The sequence below is a fragment of the Falco naumanni genome, chromosome 2 (genome assembly GCF_017639655.2).
Source record: "Falco naumanni isolate bFalNau1 chromosome 2, bFalNau1.pat, whole genome shotgun sequence".
Lineage (NCBI taxonomy): Eukaryota > Metazoa > Chordata > Aves > Falconiformes > Falconidae > Falco > Falco naumanni.
Window position 1 is genome coordinate 114,304,261 of NC_054055.1, and position 7,855 is coordinate 114,312,115.

Here is a 7,855-nt window from a genome sequence, read left to right on the forward strand (position 1 = left end):
AGGGCGAGGTCATCCTGACTTGTGAAAGAGATTTTTATTTGGGAAAATTAATGCCTTCTCGTTACTGAAGGGCACTTACCTTGCAGAATGCCTATAGTCTTGTCTATGTGTCCTCCATAACAGTATGTACCTCTATAACAATTGTAGTCCTTAATAGACAGAACGTATAGGTATTTTAGAGACTGCAGTTTCAGTAGGTGTGTTCATGTCCCCAGTTACCATGGATGAACTCATGTTCCCTCCCTCAACATGAAATTAGTCTGGTGTCTTACTATTTACAGTCCTGCTGCAAGCACCTTGTATTTATGACCTTGAGCTCAAGCACTCGTTTTCACAGTATTTATGAAGCAAACTACTTGTAAACAGCTTCTGTGCTTATACATAGCATAGAACATTGAACTTTGAAGAGTTAAAAATCTCTCCAAGCTCAAGAGAAGTGCCTCTTCAAAATTACTGCTCCATCTTCTAGTGTCTCGCAAAAAATAAAAACAGAATTCTCCTTAGTCTCTTTTCAGCTATTCTTATAGTTGCCAGGAGGTGGAAACATGGTTACACCAACTACAAGAGAAGCATCATGTTGATGTGTAATTGTACAGCATGCTGCCTGCTGAAGAATAGCGCTAAAAATATCTGCAGTCTGAATTGGCTCAGTGGAGCCCAAAACAGGATCATACGATGCTCTTCCCGAGCCCCTCACCCACCTCCCCCCAGCTAGCAAGACATCTATACTGCTTGTTACTGCTTCTCAGCATCAAGGCTGCCCTTTAAGCGGCTGGTTCTGTCAGATGTGACGTACACAATTATTTCAACAAAAATCCAAAAATCAGTCTGCCTTAGATGGAAAGGCTCACAAAGCAGCTGCCATCGCAGCCCTTCAGAGCTGATAATCAGATGCCTGGCAAGGCAATGAGGAGATAAATGCTCACTTGCCTTATTTATTGAGATGATACGTGTCTGCTTTGATGTTCAAAAACATTACACACGTGCCCAGGTATGAAAAACATGGCAGGGTCAGACAGGCTTTGGTAACCACAGAAACAGATACACATCTGACCACCTTCCCCTTGCCATTTGGTACTGCATGTTAAGTCCTAAGAGAGAACCCCTTACACAAAAGGCAAATTTACATAAAACCTTGGAAAAGGGGAGAGGGATGCGACACTGTTAAAAAGACTGTAGACAAAATAGCCTTTCTAAACATCCCATGGTGAAGATGAAGCATTGTGCCTGGGTTTGGTTTCTGTTCATGGAACACTGAGTCCAACTTCATTTCTGCTTCCCATGCATCCCCCACCCGAGCTCATGCTGCTGGGAGTAGAGTAGGAGCCTCAGTTTTACTCAGAGAAAACTGAAGAGCACAGACACGAAATATGTCAGAAGACATTTTAGAGGAGAGAAGAACCCAGGAAATCCTTCTTTGCACAGAGAGCTGTCGCAGAAAGGGAAAGGGGGATAGGTCTCAGTACAGCTGGAAGGAAACCATCTCTCCATTTCAAAGAGCACAACACTGAGAAGTCTGTTGCCTCAATGAACGCAAAGCCTGGAAGAACTAAGATTAGATGTGAGAGAATTTCAATTCCAGGACTAGGACTAGAAAAGGCATGAAGAAATTATTCTTCTTTGCCTAGGAGGTAAGTGGGGTTAACAGGCAAAGTGAATAATCCCAATCAACCCGTACTAGCAATCCCAGAAATAAATTCCCCAAAACCTCGAAGGGTGCCATGAAACACAACATGAATCCCAGATATTCATCATGTGCAGTAAAATGAAGTTGTTCTTACACCATCTCAGGATTATTAGCTTGCTTAAGCAAAACATCTCGGACTTCACAAACAGCATCTTCACGGTACAGGTCCTTGGGTAGAAAAAAAGATGAACACATACACAGACCAAAAAGAAATAAAACAAATTACTGGTATTCAGAAGTAAAACATACCAATCCAAATTAAGAAAACACCTGTTTATTCAAAAAGCATCTAATGCAAGACTGCAACTCAGAGGTTATGTGGAGGGGTCACCTGGCTAAGACGACAAAGTTTCACACATCTAAGCCAACAGCCTGAGCTCAGGCTCAGCGTTCCGTTTGCAAGATACCTTATGTCACATTAGCACACAACTACATAATCCCAAAAGGCCATAGAGGACACATCTGAAGTCCATAAAGCAATAGTCCCTTGCTCATTCAGCGCACTCTGTTTTGGCACAACCAGGAGCTGGACGCTAAGCCACGTGACTTCGGTGAACATTGGCCAGAATCCAGCTCAGCTGCACCTTCTGCAAAATCGCTCAAAACCAAAAGCAATGCAAGTTAGTTGGGATCATCTCACCTTCCTCCCTGGGGAGCTCTAGCCTGCTAACCTCTTTGGAATTATTACAATGGGAAACAGGGAGTCATTAAATCTAAGGGTCATGCCAGAAATCCACCTCTGAGACTTGTGATTTTATTAAAAAAAAAAAAAAATCAATCCTAAACTCCATTTTCAGAAAAGATGCATAGATATATCAATAGATATAGATATGGAAATATAAAGATATAGATACAGATATATCTTCTTACCTTTGACACACACAATTATCCAGGATATTGTGACCACAGCCCACATCTTTTCCTGCTCAGAATCCACCTTCAGAGCTTTGTTCTGTTCCAGGCCACCCTCTGACCTCTTTGCTATTGACAATGCTCACACCTCGTACAATGATGACCAACATGCAAATAAAAGTCTGCAGAACTCCATTTTTCCTTACCTAAAACTTAATGGCAGAGAGGTGACTCCTTTTATTTTTTGTCAAAATATGTTGGAGAAAGCTTTAAGGCAGCAACAGATTAATACAATCCCTATATTTTAACAAAGCTGGGAGAGCAGCCCGGAAGGAATATGAGCTGGTTTCTCCACTTGCCCCTGATCAGAACCAACCTGCAAAGCTCTAGTAGCTCACCACCACCAGCAGCTGAGAACCTCGGCTAGTTAAGCCAAATAGATGTTCCTATCTGCTGGAGGCTTGGAGCTGAAGTCACTTGGCACAAGTAGAGGACACTGCACCGTGCGGTCAGTTAAGACCTGCATAGAAGCGATTGCACAGGGGCACTGCCACTGTATGCTCCAGCCCTCCCAGTCTTTCTCCACAATGGTTTTTCTCTTCTAAATAATGAAGCACGAGAAAAAAAAAATCGCCTCAAAGAACAAAATAATTCACAGCGGTGGCTGCTGTATCTCAGTTATCACTCGCGCTAAGCACCAGCCCTCCCCGAGGTCTGCGCACACTGCAGTGAATTCAAGAGGCGATGAGGCTAGGCTGGTTGCATACACAAAGGTCTCTGTTTCAGAAAATACATAGTTTTTCATTTTAGAGAAAATAACTTTACCGCCTGTGAACGTAGCTGTGGCTGTAATCACAGCACAGGGGCTAGCTGGACCGGGGCAGACCTGCAGCTAACCTGAGGCTAACACACATTCTCCCACCCAATTCCTTTCAGCTCTGGTTATTCGTTCTCAGAGTAGAAATCCCATGGGAAACCATTCCCATTAGCTCAGAGGGGCCCACAGCCAATCCAAAACTAATCCCCAACATTTTTCACATGTCAGTCTTACACTTAGTATGCACAGACGAAGAGACAGAGGAGTATGAAACTTACTCCACACGTCTCAGCATGGTAGCGACCATTTTTAGTTTCGCACCCTAGGAGGAGAGGTTACATCTCCACGAACACAGTTTTTATCATGGAGAAATTCTGCGCCAGAGATGACAGTGTCAGCTCCCGGCTCCCTCTGCAGAAAGCTCCACGACACACAGAGCTTACCTGTTGCATTCGCTCTCATGACGTGGCCCACGCTAATTAGGATGGTATTCTTCATTTTGGCCTTGCATTGATTCTGGCCACTGACTGGTTGATTCTGAATTTTCAGAAACAGCGAGGAGATGACCTTCGCCTCAGGGTCTGAATGCTGTGAGAGGTACAAGCTTTCCATCTCCCTCCCATACCCAGCCTCGTTCTGCCTCTTTGGTTTTTTATACGACCGAGTCTGTTGATGGCTGATGACACAATTTAGATTCAGGGTCTCTCCTTCTTCCAGGGGTTTCGTGGTAGATGCATGAATGATTTCCAGCATACCGTGTTCTGTGGTGGGAGAGAGCAGACGCTGACTGAACTGACCTTTGGGCCAGGCCAGCTCCCCGTCCCTCACCGTACTTCTCCATTTGTTCATGCACTGGGAAAGCAGGAGCTGCCTTACGCTCCAGATGGGCACAGGGAGCACAGGACAACAGGTACCACTGCAGGAACAATACTTTTCCCTCCTGTGAATGGAAGAAAAATCTGCTTCCTATTGCAGATCTCACAGCAAAGGCATTAAGCAAACAGAATATTCTCTATAAGCTTTGCTGTTTTCATAAAAATGGAAGGCGAGAAGAGAGTCCTTTCTTTAAAAAAGAAAGCAAAAGCACCAGGGGAGAGGGGTATTGGGGGGGGGGGGGGGGTGGGGTGTCGTACGTTTTCTGCTCTTCAACCTGAAGGGTTTTGCTTTTATCAAATATTGAACTATTCCATGGAAAGATAATATAAAAATACAGATTGGCTCAAAGTACTGCTCTTTTGGGATCAGATTTCACCTCCCAGCTCCCTGGGCAAAATTCAGCATGGAGAACACAACAGGCTGAAACACATCGTGCAGAGCATGCCCCGCTGGAAGCTCATTGCGATAGCTATTCTTTCTTTCCCATAACCCAGCAGCATCTCTCAGCCACACCAAGTAACTCCTATGCAGGATTTAAGAAAATGCCAGCAGTTTGCTTTTCCTCGCCAGGGCTCCTCCTCACCCAACACCAGCATTGCCAGAGCTGCCACTTGGAACACCAGGACGGGGCTGGTGCCTCCAGTCCTAGCCGGGAGCCCTGCCATCAGGGTCACCTTCTGCACTACAAAAAGGAAAGAGAAGGAAAAAAAATATCATAGGCAGTTATCTGTGAGCTGTTCTCATGGTACAGCGGAGAGCTAGTGTCACTTAGCTTGGTACTGCAAGCCTGTCCTAGCACTTACAGAGCAGTCAGAAGTCCACAGACCTTTCCCTGAAGTGATGAGCTTGTAAATGACAAAGTAACCCTCTGCATTTAAATAAGACGGGGACATGGAAGCACATCTCTCCTTTAAAAAAAAAAAAAACCAAAAAAAACCAAAAAAAACCCACCACACACACATACACAAAAAACCAAAAAAAAAACCCAAACCAAACAACTAAAAAAACCAAAAACAACTACACAAATATCAAACCTACAAGACAATACATGCCACAAACCAGAACGCACACGTATATTACCTGTAAAGTCAAGTTGCAGGCAACAGGCTTCTTGGGGCTCGGAGGGGACTAGCTAAAACAGCTGAAAGTTAGGACTTGAGACCAAAATCACACAATTATTGCTGCAGTCTACAGTGAATTGAACAACTGTCAATAAATTCCTAAAAGCTAGCAAAAGCCCTTTGTAATTGTTTCTCCTCCTCAAGAGAGTACATGCATCAAATTATTTGGCTAGCAGCAAACTGTCTCAGGACATTAAAATGAATGTACAGAACAACAGGCTACTGGCATCTCTTCTTCAATGATAAAAAAAAAATCAGTTCTTGTAACTAATGTATTTGTACTCTGAGTAGGAGAATTTTCATGTGAGCATCAGGGGGAGAAAAAGGAATTCTGAAGAAAACAAAATAATGCTTGCCACAACATCCTCCTCTTTCAAACTAGTGTTAGGAGGCAGGAGAGCTTCTTTACCTCAGAATATAGATTTTCCTTTTCCCTAGGAAAACAAAGCTGTCTTTTAGAAATGTCTGACGTGCCAGCTCAGGAAGCCGAGCTTGGCACACTGCCAGGAAGGGGAAAAGGAAAAGTGCTTCGCTTGGCATCCATCTTCCAAACAGGTAAGTGCCTTGAAAGATTCTAGGTTAAATAAGTAATCAAAATTCAAAAGCTCTGGGTTTGTTCACTTGGGGGTTGGTTTTTACCCCTCTCACCTACCACCTTAAACCAAGACCTGGAAGAAAGCCGTGGCAGGACTTCTGGTTGTCCAGTGCTTACCAACTGTCTACTGGTGTGAGTTAAATGGGTCCTTTTGGGCGTGCTCCCATCTTCTTGTTGGTAGGGGAGGACAGCGAAACGGTGGGAGTGGAAACGACAGCCAAGCATTTATCTGCGCTTTCCTGTACGGCAACGAAATTCCTGTGTAGGCTGTACTTGCAAGGAGTTAATGTCTTGTTGGCTTCTGTGTTGTATTAACTACCATATCTAGTCTTCACTTATCTTTCAGCTCTTTATCAGCTTTCTAAAAGGGTCCCCATACGCTTTCTGGTATCAGGCTTTCAGCTGCCCAGGACCAGGAGATTTTATTTTATTTTACCAGCTAAGGCCAGCTTAGCTAATGTTTCCTCTGGCAGATGACCCGGTAAGTTTTGGACACTTCAAAGATGCAGAAGAGGTTTCATTTTCAGAGTGCAGACAAGACGTGTGAGCTCAGTTGCTCTTTTCACAGCTTTTGAGATGTGTGGAGCATAGCGGTTCGTGGCAGGGGAAGGAGCAGAGCTGCCAGTTTGCAGCCTCTGCGGCTCATTAAAGCAACCAAAATCCTTGCATTTAGCAAAAAGTAGTTCAGCATCCCAGACACGCTCGCTGAAAATGTATGCTTTCGGCACGGCAAAGCCATTGGTTTCCAGAGTCACTTCCAAACTTCCTTAGGAAGACACCACAACCATGAGAGGTGCTGACTTGAGAGCTCAGGCACGAACATCAGCCGTCCACACAGGATGCACATCTCAGGCAGCAAAGATACTTGGTTTTTGTGTTTCCGCTTCTCCTTCCACTTTCTCTCACACCTCAGACCAATCCCAAAGCCATCACTTCTCCTGCAGAGCAATCAATGCGTTCTTTGAAGCCTGTTCAGCGCCAGGCCCATCAGTGGAGCACAATCCCAGTTACTCAGCCTTCATGGTGGAGCCTGTGGATACATATCCAGGAGCAAACAAGACTGAACGTGTCTCTGGGGTTTCTCCTCAGAAACAGGGCAGTGAACAGCCTGTTTTATTTGGGGAAGGCCTAGGGAGGCTTTAAGTCAGTGCTGTGGGCTGTGCGTACATTCTCAACAGGCATCCACCTGAGCTGAGTAACGTAGGAAAATACCGAGGGTGCAATGGAGCATCCACTGTGTTACTTCAAACTGGGCTTAAAAAAGGAAAAAAATCCCCTATTTCAACCATAAAAAAAAAAAGCAAGCCTGTTAGTTTTAAGGCAAATGAGATCTCCTCAGATGTCTCAGTGTTAGTAAATCCACCAGATTCAATACAACAGTTAATAAATTTTCATTACAGGATTGCAAGGCAAGGATATATCAAGGCTAGAAAAAACATAGTTCACAAGAGCAGACAATATATTTTCCAGTATGTCTTCTCCTCATGTATTCTGTGTGTTTTCTACTTTAGGAACCTACTTCCTCACGAAAGAAAAAAAAATAAATATGCTTTCAGCTCTTGTGTGTGTTTCTATTAAATTAAAAGATAAAACCAGAGATGGATTTTAGCTATTGAAATCCTGACATTTTCAGCCTACTTTGTTTGATTAAAAAAAATGCAACATGGGAGAAATACATATCCTAAAATAAATGCGTCGTGAGGCTGCTTTGGACTATCACTTTCACATATACATACCCATGATAATGAAAGAAAAATTTCAAATAAGGCAAATTCCAGGATTTGTCTTAGTGGTAGGCAAATCATATTCCAATAGCAAGAGAGAAAGAAAAGTTTAGTTTCACCTGAATCATCTGTTACAAATGAAAAACAGTACAGTCATGAGGAAAAACATATATGGAAGACAAC